This window comes from Onychomys torridus, chromosome 4 (genome assembly GCF_903995425.1).
Source record: "Onychomys torridus chromosome 4, mOncTor1.1, whole genome shotgun sequence".
Taxonomy (NCBI): domain Eukaryota; kingdom Metazoa; phylum Chordata; class Mammalia; order Rodentia; family Cricetidae; genus Onychomys; species Onychomys torridus.
This window is the reverse complement of record NC_050446.1, coordinates 44,260,617-44,276,325: the sequence shown is the minus strand read 5'-3', so window position 1 is coordinate 44,276,325 and position 15,709 is coordinate 44,260,617. Positions and strand designations below refer to the sequence as shown.

Genomic DNA, 15,709 nt, shown 5'->3' with positions numbered 1-15,709 from the left:
GTGTGTGTGTGTGTGTGTGTGTGAATGTGCAAGTGTGTATTTACCCCTTAATCATGCACCCCATACTTCTCACTCTAAGGACTTGCAGCTTCTGGTGTATTTTATTATGTAGGTGGTTTAATATAACTACACTGAACCAAGGCCTTAAACACCACAAGCAATAATATGTCAAGCCACTTCCTTCTTTCCCTCTTTCTCCTCAACTTTTAGCCTCCATATTAAAACACCTTATTGTGTGCTTCACTTAGGTACATAGTGGTTGATAAACACAACTTCTGTGGCTCAACAATAATTACAACAACTTGCATCTTAACCCCTTGTCTAGGTATTTGTGACTTGTTCAAGTATATATTTTGTACATTTTAATAAAAGTATTTTATTTAACATGTTTTAAAAATACAAACTCTAGATTATCAAGAAGTTGGGTTCTATAAGTACTGTGATTGACTCTACTACACTGATACAGTCACAAAGATCAGCTATCTTGAAATTTAACTGCCATCTAAATTCTTATGTAAGACTGCAATATTTCTGATAAAAAAGATTGCCACAATCACCATAAGTTTTCACATGCCAAAGACGAGATATCCTAATTTTTCCATGTGTATAACCCATCTTCACAGAAATGTTCTGGTATGGTCAGTTGAACTGGTCTCACTTCATCGTGAATAAGAACCATATAGATTTTTATGGAATATGGCTCACTAAGTATTTTTTATAATGTAAGTATGGTTTTGTATACTAGTTACAAATATCATCCCTTTGTGATTAAACTTAGCCTAGCCTGACCTAGCTTGTTTATTTTTACTAAAATTTACAGATATTGTTTATGTAGGAAGTATTCAATTCTTATCATATTTCACCTTCTGGGAAAATGTTCAATGTTATTATTAAGATAATCACTGGTCTTAGTGATAAGAGTTTTAGATCTCATTGCCTCACAGCCTTAGGGGCTGGGAAGAAACCACTGCATTTTTTGATGGGTTCTCCAACCTTTTTTTCTATCATTTATAAGTAACTGCATACTCTCTTAGGGACATAGAGTAAAAAAAAATCATAATTAACCAACTGGAAACTACAGTACTTCCAAATCTTTTAAGTCAACACTTGCTAATTTCTTTACGGGGGAAATAAAACAATGCTCCCTTCCTTGTTCTCTAAGCCAGGTACCAGGTCCTCTTCACATGGTGCTGATCACATCTGACACAGTGCTTCATTCTTGACTTCAGCTCTTTCCTTAGGGATGTGTGGGGAAGAAGATGTATGGGTGGATCACTGCATCTCACCATTTCCTGCTCTAAAACACGTGAGTGTAACTGAGCTTAGAGAACAGCACAAACAAGTTTAGAATATTTTTCAAAGTATAAGGTAATAAAAGAAGAAATAAATATGTTTATTGTCAAATAGTACCCATGGAAAAGCAGAAAATAATGAAAATGATTGCTGTGAATAAGACAGGAGAATAAACTAAAAGTGTCCCATGAAGAAGAGAAAAGTCTGAATATTTAGTATTGCCATTATGAAACCTCATAAGTATTAACATCATCGAAAGACTTTATTAGAAGTTTTCTGTCTATGTCCCTCTACAGGTAATTCATTGTGTGGATAAGTAAAGTTATATCCACAGAAGGAGGATGGATCCCCTGTTGTTTCCTGAGCTAATGGCATCACTATGCTTAGAATCCACCACACTCTAAGAACACAATTTCCTTTATTGCTTATACAAAGGCAATTTCCAATTCATTAAAACATTAATTCTTTATGTAACATAATAAACCACATAAAAAGAAATAACATAAAAAGAAGTACTTTGAAAGAAAATTAAATATTAAAAAATAAAATCTGTCATAAAGACAAGTTTCAGACACCAAAGACAAGAATGCCTTTCATTAAGTGTTCTATTCGTCTTAGGAAAAATATGTACATGATCATTTTTATAATATAATTCCTTCTATAAAATATAAAACTCAAGTTATTATGTCCATTCTTATTTTATCACCTCACAAATCATCATGTAACTAGAGGTTACATATGTGCTTTTTTTCTATAACTTTTAGAAACAAACTCAATTGACAAGGTTTTCCCACACCACAGAAATTCATTATATTTGCTCAGTTTTCCTTTCTATAGAGTGCTCATGTTTAAAGCAGTTTTTAAAGTACACTGGTACAATTTTTATGCTCTGAGAATTCTTGTCCAATTATTCACATCTGTACAATCAATCAAAGAAGATTGTGGATTTACCAGTCTGTGTTTCTCAGAACTGAGACAATAATGAATCTCAGGGGCCAGACACTAACTATAACAAGGGACATTATTTCAACCTGGGTTCTTCTCCTGCTTCCACAAGTCTGCTGTCAAAGGAAGAGTTCTTAACAATATGCAGCAATTCCCATCAATAAACATCCCCAAAGGGTCATTTGCACATTTAGTATGAACTATCCTAGTGTGAACTACCCATTTTGAAAGTTTCCAATTTGGACTTAAACAGTTTATACAAGTTACATACTAGCAAAAAAACCAAAGGTGATGGTCATGCCTCATCAAACAATTATCCTAAAATATTAAATGCTGTAAATTCAGTCTTAGTGTCTTTATACAGCAGCAATGTAAAATAAAGGCCAGCATCCTGATACATAAATCCAGGGTCAGTGTGTTACTACAAAATGCTGCCAGGATCATAAAAATGTCTGCAAATAAAATGTCTGGTGTGGCAGGGTTCACAGGGACAAATGCTTTGTCACTATCCCATTTATTAAGCCAGATTTCTTGTCAGCAAGTTTTTTAAATGCAAATACTTCTCATTGCTTTTGAAATATGGGAGGCATATTTCCAGACTATAGCTCTGGAAAAAGTCTTAGTCAAAGTATGACTGCATAATAAAAGAATAGATTCTATGGGTTAAAATACAAACATTAGACATTTGATACTTTAAACTGACTTATTTACATATAATTTAAATTTATGTGAATCATGTCATTTTTTGCCTTTTGTCTACTAAACACAGACTATGCAAAACTTTATAATATATTGAAATATCACAATGAAACCCATTATTGCATACAATCGATATCAGGCATGCCAAATTCTCAGCAAAGATCAAGGTGAAATCAAGAGACAAGAGAACTTCAAGATTTGAGAAAAACACCAGAAATACTAAAGTGATACTGGAGGTCATAGATGGAAAATGAGCAACATGCTAGCAACAGCATGAAGAAGAAGATAGACATAGAGAACAGAGAAAAATTTAAGCCACACACATCACAGAGTAAGATATTGTAGAGAAAATATATTGTTGAATATGAAATTTTGATGTAAATGGAAATAATTACCATAACTCACAAATTACCTTAATCAAATACCATACCAATTTATTGGTAAAGATTTATGAACATTTCAAGTTTAAAATGCAATCAGAAATTTATAATTATACAGACAAATGAAGAGTTTCTTTGATGAAATAACAATATTCAGACACTCCTAGCTATTCCTTTTATATACGGAACAATGTGAGGAACTACATAATCAAATATTGACTAAAGAAAGGTAGCTGTGTGAATCTAAACTGATAAGATGAGAAAAAGAATAAAAGTATCCATTTTAGCCCATGTAACAACAGTAACCAGTCAAAAACAAGGAAAGGTTCTTTGATAGTTCTTCCACATGACGATATATATATAAGACCAAATGTGTTAGGTATTGAATTAATAACAGATCAAACTTCATATTTAAGGAGAGAGATTAAGAATAAACTCAGAAGAAATGGACAATGAACCTAAAGCAATTCAGAAAGAAAATTTTGGACAAAATATATTTAAATACGAATAAAGAAAAGCTTTCTAAGATATATTCGTGGCAGGCAAAATCCTCATGGAAACAGATTATACTAAGATAGAGGACCATTCTATTGATGAAAAGCACTACCCATCTAATACCTGTGGATCTCCAGTGCTCATTATCATTGTACAGAAACACAAGATAACATCACCAAAAGAGATCTACATGAACAACCTGGACGACAGTGGGAGTAATGAAGGGCAAGGTTCAAGAGAAAGAGAGCTTAGGGGAACAGGAGATCCCAGCTGGATCAAGAACAGAAAGGGAGAACTAGGAATAACAGACCATGATAAATGATGACCACATTAGAACAGGAAGAAGCAAAGTGCTAGAGAGATCCCCAGAAATCCACAATGATACATCCACTGTAGACTACTGGCAATGGTGGAGAGAAAGCCTGATCTGACCTAGTCTGGTGATCAGATGGCCAAACACCCTAACTGTCATGCTGGAACTCTCATCCAATAACTGATGGAAGTGGATGCAGAGATCATCTGCCAGGCTCCAGGTGTCCAATTGTTGAGAAAGAGGAGGGACTGTAAGAGTGTGAATTGTTGAGACCAAGATTGGAAAATCACAGGGACAAATAGCCAAACTAATGGAAACACATGAATTATGAACCAAAAGCTGTGGAGCCCCCAACTGGATCAGGCCTTCTGGATAAGTGAGACAATTGAATAGCTTGAACTGTTTGGGAGGCATCCAGGCAGGGGGACCAGGACCTGTCCTTAGTGCATGAGCTGACTGTTTGGAACCTTGGGCTTACACAAGGACACTTTGCTCAGCCTGGAAGGAGGGGACTGGAGCTGCCTGTACTGAATCCACCAGGTTTAAATGAATCTCCAGGGGAGTCTTGTCCCTGGAGGAGATGGGAATGGAAGGGAGGGGCTGGGGGAAAGGTGGGGGTGGGGACAGGAGGGGGAGGACCGGGGAATCCGTGGCTGATGTGTAAAATTAAAACACAAATATAATAAATAAAAAAGGAGAAAAAAAAGAAACGTAGGAAAGGATGCCCATAATTACCTCCTTTGATTTTGCCAGAGTAAATTAAAAATAAATGGGTTTAACAATGTAATTAATAAGACTTACTTTAGTACATCTACAGAGAACATAGTGTGTCTTCATTATCCCCAGATCTCTCACCTTCTTGGAGGTAAACAAATATTTATAGTATTTGGTAGTGTGCTTACACAAGGTGAGGTGGGCGCTTGCCGGCAGCACATATGTGGTGGGGGGGGCGGTTGTCGTTGGGACACCATGTGAAACACCTGCTGTTCTGTGTGTGTGTGTGTGTGTGTGTGTGTGTGTGTGAGAGAGAGAGAGAGAGAGAGAGAGAGAGAGAGAGAGAGAGAGAGAGAGAGAGGGAGAGAGAGAGAGATGCAGAAAGGATGAAATAACAACACCAAGAAATGTGTTGTATGTGAAAAACTGGGTTGTGACTTTGCAGACACCACATGTGGTAAATGAAGAACAGGTTGGGATGAAGTGTTAAACATTTTTTCAAGTGATGAAAACCTTTAGAAGACCATGGGTTGTTTATAAAATGATTTCAATAGAATGTTCTGATGTAGAAGTACCTCAAAACTATTCATACAAAGTTTGTAGTAGGAAGAAAACTTTAACTGGTTGTGAGGGACATAAAAAATGCAAGGTCAAATATTTTAGACTAAATTTGCAGAAGGAAAGAAAACTAGAGTGGAGAATGAACACTGGGTTTAAGTGTTCAACTTCAATACAGAACACTGATAAACCAGCAAAATGCCAACATCACTGAAATATGGGAGAAGAACTGGAAATGATTTATAAGTGATAAATGAGAGCAGGTCTGTGTAAAGTCAGACAATTTTATTTAATACTCTAGATCATGCTTAGAGGGAAGGACTGTTGATAACTTTTTCTTTCAGGTAAGTAAGCAGAGATACAGCTTTTTATAAAGCTTTCTCCTTGTCACATGGCTGGTGAGCTTTAGAGCTGGAGGAATAGCTGGGCCCTCTGTGTCTAGTTCCCTGGCTTAGTCGCAATTCTCAGGCATCTGTCTGGAAGGACACATATCCAGAAACCAGCCAACTATTAGCTTCCCTAGTTAGCATTTGAAGGGAAATTCAAAAAGATGTCTTTGATGGCTAATAGTCATTGTCAATTTGAACACATCTGGAATCAACTAAAACCCAATTAGTTGGGCTAATATTGAGGGATTTTTCTTGGCTGGATCATGTGAGGTAGGAAGACCCACCTTAAAGTGTTACACCTTCTGGTGGCAGCATAAATAAACAGACACAGAAGAAGGGCAATTTTGCTTTTTGTCTGCTTGCCTCAGTCTTCTTGCCATGCTCATCTGTTCTGTTGATGAGGCATTCCTTTTCTGGTATTAGAGCCTGCTTCTTTGGGATTCTGATATATACTGAAGACCAGCTGAGACATCCAGCTTCTTGGACTGAATAATTATCCAATTCTTGGCCTTTCACCCATGAGACAGACACTATTGGACTAGCCAAAACCACAGCCTCTAAGTCAATCTAATAAATCCCCTTTGAATACATAAAACTTCACCCTATCAGTTCTGCTCCTCTAGAGAACACTGACTAATACAATGTCCTTCTGTTGTGAACTGATTCACATCACAGATACAATAAAACATCTAATAGACTCCCAGATGGCTATCACAGTTATAATTATGACTCAAAAGAAACTCTAAGGTTCAAAAGCAAGTAAAGCTGTTTAGAAGGAAAAAGTGATATCAACTATTTCTCTATGAAGTTTCTCTGATATCAGTATTAAAATCCTCAATTTTCCAGGAAAGACACAAAGCAACACAGAGAAACCCTGTCTCAAAAAACCAAACTAAACAAAAAATATCCTCAATTTTGCTCCAAGAAGCAGGCAAGAGTGTGATGGTGGGTCCAATGGATGTCTGTGAGGCCAAGGAAGTCTTAGAAACCACAATCAAGAAGGCAACTAGCATTTCAGTGATATGGCAGTCATCTTGCTATTTTATTCTGGATGTATTATAAATAAGTCAACTGTTTAGTACTTGGGAAATTGATTTAGGATAAATGGAGAAAGTGCTGAGCTAAATTCTGTCAAATCTAAATAGATGACCTATAACCAAGTTTGGAATTGCGTGCAGAATGTGATACCATTAGATACCACATAGCATTCCATTAACAGGAATATATTTTTCTATAATTTTAATATTTGCATATCTCTCAGCTAATAAAAAATCCATCTCTGTAAGCATTCAGAGTACTCCTGTCATGTCAAATATGTAGTCAATTTGAAATTTTATATTCTTATCCTTATTTGAATATTATAAAACTAGGAAATAGATAATAAAATGAAAGAGCAATTGTCCAATCCAGACTTGCATAAATCACAATTCTTATCCACAATGAGGGAAGGCAGAAGAATAAAATGAGCACCAATGGATGCCACAGTAGAACAAAAACTATCTTGTAGCATCCTTCTAAGATGGAGACAGACTGTCTCTTCAACTCATCACCCTGCTATCTTACCTCACCCCAAGACATTATGCTGTTGTATGTATAATTGTAACTTCCACTAATTCCACCTCTGCCTCCAACTGTACTGAACTTTACTCATTCACAACGGTGTGTCTCTTCACTGCAATTCAGAGGACTGGCTCTTGTCTCCTTATCATGTCTTGTCCAACTAGTTTTGTTTACTAGATACCAGAAGGCAACCTGTAAACAAAGTTTCCCAGGAGAGGAAGAAGAGAAGATTCAGCCTAAGTTGGACAAAATATGAGTTTACCTAAAGATTCTTATATCCCAGACCCTAGAACATATGATACATTAACTTACACACACACAAAAATAATTTTTGCAGATGCTGTAGAACTAAGGATCTTGAAATGGGAAGATTTCCCTGGATTTTCTATATGGGTGAATTGCAATCCCAAAGAACTTCAGATGTGAAACAGAGATGCAAGGGAGTAGCAGAGTAGGGACAGAGGGAAGAAAGAGAAAGGAGGAAGGAAGGTAGGGAAGAAAAGAGGGAGGGAGGGAAGAAGGGAGGGAGGGAGAGAGAGAGAGAGAGAGAGAGAGAGAGAGAGAGAGAAGGAGAGAGAGAGAGAGAGAGAGAGAGAGAGAGAAGGAGAGAGAGAGAGAGAGAGAGAATTTTTGCATGGCTTTGAAGGCAAAAGAAGGAAAGAAACATAGGCAGAATCTGGCTTCTGAAAGGTAGGAAAAACAAAAGCTCCTTGTAGGAGCTTGGCCTAGAAGGCGCCTTGATTTCTACACAATGAATCTCCTTTGAGACACTAAACTCCTACAACTGCAGTATAACAGCTTTTCCTGATGTTTGTGGTCATCTGCGACTAAAGCAATAGGAAATTATACTGACTTGTTCATGTCAACTTGACACAGCCTAGATTTATTTAGGAAGAGGGAACTTCTTTTGAGAAAATACCCCATTGAGATTGGCCTGTGGGCAATCCTATTGTGCATTTTCTTAATTAGTAATTGATATGAGAGGACTCAGTCTACTATGGATAGTGTCACCTCTGGAAATGTGGTCCTGGGGTATATAAGAAAGCAGGCTGAAAAAGCCTTGGGAAGCAACCTAATAAGCAGTGTTCCTCCATGGCCTCTGCCTCAGCTCCTGCCTCCAGATTCCTGCCCCGATTTCCCTGGATGGTGAACTACAAGCTGTGAGATAAAAAAAAACTCTTTCTTTCCTAAGTTGCTTTTGGTCAAGGTGATTATCACAGTAATTTAAACCTTAACTATGACAAAAACCAACACAATCATTTATTATACACATACAGCTAGCTGTCCAAGTAAGAACACACACACACACACACACACACACACACACACACACACACACACACACACACACACACACACACACACACACACACACACACTCACACACACACCACAGACAGACAGACAGACAGCTCATTTGGGTGAATGTCCATTTAATTCATAATCTAACAGTAACTTGCTCTATAGATTTTCTATATGCCTTTTCAAGATCCTAACACACTATGGGAATGACTTCTGGTAGAAGAGCAATTACGAATGAACAGAATTTAAAAGGAAATTTGATCACCATTAGAATGAAAATATTGCCAGTTTGGGCATATTTGAGAATTTAATCACATTGCTATTAAAATTTTTTAATTAATTGCTTAGCTTAGAGAATTGGCCTGTTTAAAAAATCAATAACTGAATGAAGTGATTTAAGTTTCAATGAAATGGTCAACTAAGTTGAATCATTAAATGCTTGTAGATGGTTTATATTTCTCAGTGTAAGCTTCCTGTTGGCCATTTTTCTTTTTTATAACAATCAAACGTTTCAGTTAAGGAGTGCCTATTATGTGCTCATCGTTTTCCTTGCATTATACATTGCTTTCCGTAGATGGTAGAGATTATATTTGTGTTTTACTGATGAGGAAATGAACACAAGATAAAATCAAGATCTTGGGAAACATTGCCATGGTAAAGTGCCTGTTGTGTAAGCATGACGACCCAAATTTAGATCACTCAAACACACATAAAATATTTTAAGAGTCAAAGGTTTTGGAGGACTGCTTGGAACAGTGATTTCCAGAATTGACAAGGCCATTGCACACATGAACTTGTTGTGATCCGTGGTTGCATGCACAAGACCTGTATAGGATTCAATTAGCCAAAATCCTAGAAGAATGGAGGTACTCACAAAACCCTACCCACAGCTGAGGCGGTGTAGGTAATTAATGGCTGCTGAGAGGGAAGCTAGGATGTGGCCCTTGTAGGTTGCCCATGTTCCAGTGGATGGTCCTATATGTACCCATGCATATACTATCAGTGCTAGTAGACTCTATAGGTTTGCCAAATGGAACACACTGTTGAGTGGGAGAAATGATAAAGCTATTCTAGTCTGAGTTTTAGGGAAGGGAGTTGGGGGTAGATTTGATCAAAACTGTATATGTGTGAAAGTCTCAAGAATAAGTTAAAATATTTTTTAAAACCTGGGCATGCACATCTGAAATCCTCACATAAAGGGATAGACAGGTGGATCCCTACAGCTGACTGGCCAACTGACTAAGCAAATCAGTGAGCTCTGGGTTCCGGGGAAGACAATTCTCAAAATAAAATAGCAATAAGCCACCTGATGTTGACCTCGGGAACTCAAATGCATGTAGACCAGCATACACACGTGCACACACACAAACATGCACTCATACATACACTGTACACACACATACACATGTACATACAACAATGCAACCAAATTCGCAATGGCTGAATCTACTTGAGTTTAGGCTTACGCACTTGTTTTGTTCAGCACATTCTCTTATGTAAAGATATTTTTACTAAACTACGATGTTTACATTTCCAAGTAAATTTTTAATTAAGGATATGAATCCTTCCTCCTCCCCAAATACCTACATTTTTATCCTTTCTAGGTATTGATTCCAGTCTAATCTAAGGCAGAAGAAAGGAAAAACAGTACATTGAGTTTCTGCAGCTCTAAGTGGATCCTTTTTCATTCTTATAAGCTTGCGTTCAGAAGTGAACATCACAGTAGATTGCTCAGTTGCATTGCTTTGGTAGTTACAGAGATAACACTAATGGAAGATTAGGTATAGAATTAAGAGAACACAGAAAGGAGTGGACTTCACTGCAAGATGGAGAAAATGCAAAACAGGGGTCATGGCTGTCATCTTCTAGTGATTTATTCTACTCCCCAGATGAAGGGTGGAATAATGTTTCTCTTTTCCCTTGGTTTAAATATAACCTCTCCTACTACTGAGTGGAAATGATACTCTGTCCTTGCAGGGCAGTCAATAGCCAGTGAGTGCTATGAAGACAAATGATCATCTTTATATTTGGTCATGTTTTTCTTGGAAAGAAAAATATTAGGGAAATCCTCAAGAAATATGGTATCCCAAGAAGTGTTCATATGACCTTGTTTCTAAAACCAGAAGTAAAACAAATTATATCATTTTATTGCTGGCTTCTGAATTAAATAAAAAAAAATCCCAGATGGCCAGTCTTGCTGAGGAAGCCAGCTTCTCTGAAGACATTCATGTGTAGTCATCATTATATGCATTATCATTGGGAAGTTGGTGGCATACACTTCATACAACTTTGCCAATACCCCAAACCACATTGATTTTTATATAAAATAGATTAAAATGAATATAGCCCAATATGACAAAGGAATTAAAATATCACAACTAGTCTAAATAGCAACTCAGTTTCCCTTGCAATTTCCTCTACTTAACTCAGATAATGGATCTTAATATTTAGAAATTATACTACTAATCAGACATGATGGAACACAATAAACTCCAGTTTTAGGGGGGCTAGTCAGAAAGATCATGATTCTGAAACCGTGGATACACGGTAGGATTTGGTATCTCTAAAATATATACTCTATTCCTTATGGAGTCTATGTTAGACTCTGTTTATTCCCACTTCTCTCAGCTTGCACCTGCATGTGACTCACTCTAGAAAACGTTTTATAAATCTGACTCTATCAGTCTTTGTTGGACCTCCTACTTTGAAAAATCAGAATACAAAGAGACTACCAATCTGCTTTGGACTCATAGTTTGTGATTTTTAGTCTTCCTCTTGCAAATAATGTTTGAATTTGAATCAATCACTAAATGTTTTAAAACCTCCTGTTTCTTACCTATGTGATGGGACCTGTCGTAGATAAAATGAATGCTTTTTATGTCTTCCAACCATCCAAGTATTATTATACACCCTAGATGAACGCACAAGAATTCATAGATTCATAAAACGTGCATAAGTACAGAGATCTAGGGTGAAAAATAAGAAACATTATAAATAGCAAAATTAGTATGTAGCAAAGGTAGGACTTGGTGCTCATTTATCTAAATTTCATGTTTCTTTTACCTTAAAGAGCACATCACATTCTTCTTTACACCATGATGCCCAAATCAAGGAGAACACAAGACATGTAATATTGGGTAATTCAGAGTTAGGATTATAGCAAGGAATCATCCTACACACATGACTATACTGCTGAAGAAAAGAATATAAAAGAGAAAAGTTGCTTTGTCAATGTATATGATATTCAAACGTTTGTGGGGTTTTTTGTTTGTTTGTTTGTTTTAGTGTTTTCTTACTAGACAGTGAAACAAGTTGGCACAAACAAGCACCACAATTTGTATGAAAGTAGAAGGCTCACAGAGGTATTCTAGGATACACTTTAAGGATGAGCCATGCTTTCCCACAAATGACTTTACATGTTCTCTCCTGCTCACTTCAATAGCTCTAAGGGATTGTTCATGTGTTTTAATTTCCAAAGGCCCACTGACAGGGAATTTGGTGCTCCTTGTCCTGGAGTAGACCAGATGACAATGAATAAACTCTTTAAGTCCTGTATCTCTGTGGCTACCTACTAAAAAGAAATAGAAGACACTGCCATCCTTTATATAAGCTCCATCATATTGTTTTTGTTGTTGTCTACTAAGTGATCATGTGTTTCAAAATGTTGATTGTAAAAAAAGAAATGTATCCTTAATAAAAAGATGTTGCTGCATTTGATTAGTTTGGCTATAGATATTTTTTGTATTTATGGATTTCTTCTATTTAAATTGATTCTTATCTTGTTCTTCCTAAGGCCTTTGTTCTAGAAAAATCTTAGTATTCATATCATTCTATATTTTACACCTCTTACTGAGTTTCTACCTTTGGATATAACTTCTTCTCTACTTTGTTTCTGAAATATTAGCATACTGCCGCTTCATTATGATCCTCCTAAATTTTTCTGAGTCTCATCTCTCCTAATCCTCTTTTGTGTTTGTTCCTGTGTCTTCTGAGAAGAATTTTCTTTTCTTTCTATTTCTCAAGGCTAGAAATTGAGTCTTAAAAATCAGGAAGCCAGCCGGGCAGTAGTGGTGCATGTCATTGGTCCCAGCACTGGGGAGGCAGAGCCAGGCAGGACTCTGAGTTTGAGGCCATCCTGGTCTACAGAGTGAGATCCAAGACAGGCACCAAGGCTACACAGGGAAACTCTGTCTCAAAAAAACAAAACAAAACAAAACAAAATCAGGAAGCCAATATTCACACTTTGGTCATAAAGAGATCATGTGTAAGATCTACTTATGCTTAAAAGAAAATGTCATGCCTCTTAAATAGATTAAAATATATAGCTGTATCCATGAGTTTTTGTTATTTCTAGAATATATAAAATTGGAATTTTGGGCATACACAGATCATTGGTAGATGGGATGATCTACACATATCAACTTAGAATGTGTCTTTTCCTGAAACAATCAAGCATTGTCTCTCACAGGCTTGGGAAAACTCCATAGATTATTGGAAGTGTTTTGTTTAGTGTCAAGAGTGCTATCAGCATCTGGACTGATTGTAGTTTTGTTCCTGTGGCCAAATTAGAGAATATCTTATGAAGGGGCACTGCTTACTTTGCTTTAGTTTCAAAGTGTCAGTCTGTCATGGTAGGAAAGGCTTGGGCTTGGTAGAACTGAACAGCTCATATTGACATCAGGAAGTGGAGAAAAGGGTGAGACACAGTCCTCAGTGACATTTCCAGTGACCTATTTCCTCTAATGAGGCTCTACTTCCCACCTTTCATCCCCTCTGATAATAAAAATCTATCAAGGGATTGATCCATCTACTAGTTCAGACCCTTTGGGATCCAATTGTCTCAGGAAGCTTTGTGATAGAATTCAGAGTTATATTTTCCAAATCTGGATGTTCCCAGTCTAATCAAATGACATGATTAACCAGGAATATGTTCAAAGACTAAAAACAGTGTAATAGAGATGAGACTTTAATAATTTGCAGCTTTGACAACCTCTTCTTGCCAAGTACAAGTTCAAGTCATCAAAATGCATGCAGAAATTAGCAAACTAGTTATTTACTGTCTAGTGGAGCAATTTCTATGCTAAGTACATACTGGATCCCCAAGAACCTTTTCCCTTTTCAGAAATTTCCCAATTCTTTCCTCTCCCTTAATTTTCACCTTTCTGTTAAAACTAAAAACTGGAATTTATTCTGTTGAAATATAATAAAGAAGATCCAGCTCACCAAATTATAAATCTCATTAACAGCCATGCTATGGTGGCTTTTCTTCAACTAATCACACATTTCCTTTGAAAAGTAAAATGTACTTCAATCAGTCCAATTTTGTCTTAGAGAAATCCAGTCCCTTAATTTGAATGAACTTTTTAATGATGGGAAGTTTTAACTTAAAATGTTTTCTCTGTCAAGTCCACAAACTGCAGTGAATTTTGACAATTTTTCCTTTTGAAATTAATGAGTGATAGATGTAATAAAAGCAGAAAAACATTACTGATTCCATATAACTTCTCTGTTAAACACTATTTGGTAAAGGTAGGCAATCAAGGAGAAAAGCAACACACACACACACACACACACACACACACACTTAAATAATGAAACATTGCTTGTTAAACAACTTTTTCTTCCGGAAATCATTTCACTCTTTGATATCACTAATGTGTTCAGGAAAAATCTGCACAAAGCATTGAATAAGTCCAAAACAGTATGCCTATTATATTAGTTCCTCTTGGATAGGATATTAGAACTACTAATGGCAAGCAGAAATATAAAGAATCCCTTGTGGGATATTACTTTTCTTAAAAGCTGTATGTTGTTATAATAAAATAAGAAGTAATTGGCATCCTGTTCCATTGTATGTATCGTCAAGATTGCATTCTGATTATTGTTCCCATCTGGGGAAAGAGAAGACAATGTGTACACTAAAGCCAATATATTTTAAATTTTAAAGCAAAGATGTTTATAAATTGAAGCTATAATAATTAATTTTATTTCTAATTAAAATTTTTATGCAGTATATTTTGATCACATTATCTTCTCTCTCAACTCTTTCCAGATCCTAATCACCTCCCTACCTACCCAACTTCATATTCTTCCTCTCTTTCTCTTAAAAAAAGAATAAAGACCAAAATAGAACAAGAAACAAAAACCCCACAAAAACACAAAAATGAAAAACAAAACAAATAGGTAAAAGAGACCAATAACAAACACGCACACACATGCATACACATAAACACAAACACAAACACACACACACATAAACACATACATACACACACACACACACACACACACACACACACACACACACGCATGCACCCAAATAAAGCAAATCGAAACTAAAAGTGCACAAATATATCATTGAGATCATTTTGTGTTGGCCAGTTCCAGCTGGGCAAGGGGCCTACCCTAGAGTGTGACTGGTAGACCCAGCGACATTCCACTGGAGGAAAACTGACATTTCCTTTGTCAGTAGGTATTATTGCAGTAGCAGATAAAGCTATAAAATCTCTAAGATATCAACTTTGAAATAATCAGTTACTGGATAAGTCTCCCTTGTCACTCTTAACATGACCCAAATACCATTTGTATCCAACTTCAGCATGTAATTTCAACAGAAGTCTATGATGTCAGATTCCTAATGATTCAGTATTAGAAACAGTCTAAAGAGCATAAGTAATTTGATAGACTTCCATGCTTAAGATTCACATGGCATGCATAGTTAGAAATTTTCATCTGCCCTTAATTTGTTTTTAGTTATTTATCCTCAAAGCTATGGCATTCATATTTTTTTCTTCTCCCTCAGCTCCAAAGATTTATCCTTTAAGTGGGCAGTAACTGGAGGAACTCTGAACACATGGCTTCTTTTACTCCTGTCTTTACTGGAAGGATGTATAAGTCCATCTTCAGATATTATCTGATTGAAATATGCTTTTTCCCATGTTTATTAAGACAGCCATATTCATGAGCATGAAGTATTTAATGAATACCTTCTTTAGGGTTATTCTAAGATATTTTATTTGTTTTTGTACTATTGTAACCAGAGGTATCCATGATATCTTTCT

The 15,709-nt window shown here is 36.4% G+C and overlaps 1 protein-coding gene across 1 annotated transcript in view; it reads right to left on the bottom strand.

The window, feature by feature from the left end:
* The window catches only part of Xirp2 (xin actin binding repeat containing 2), a 330,288-nt gene that overhangs the window by 45,808 nt on the left and 268,771 nt on the right, over nucleotides 1-15,709 (bottom strand). The window lies entirely within an intron of this gene.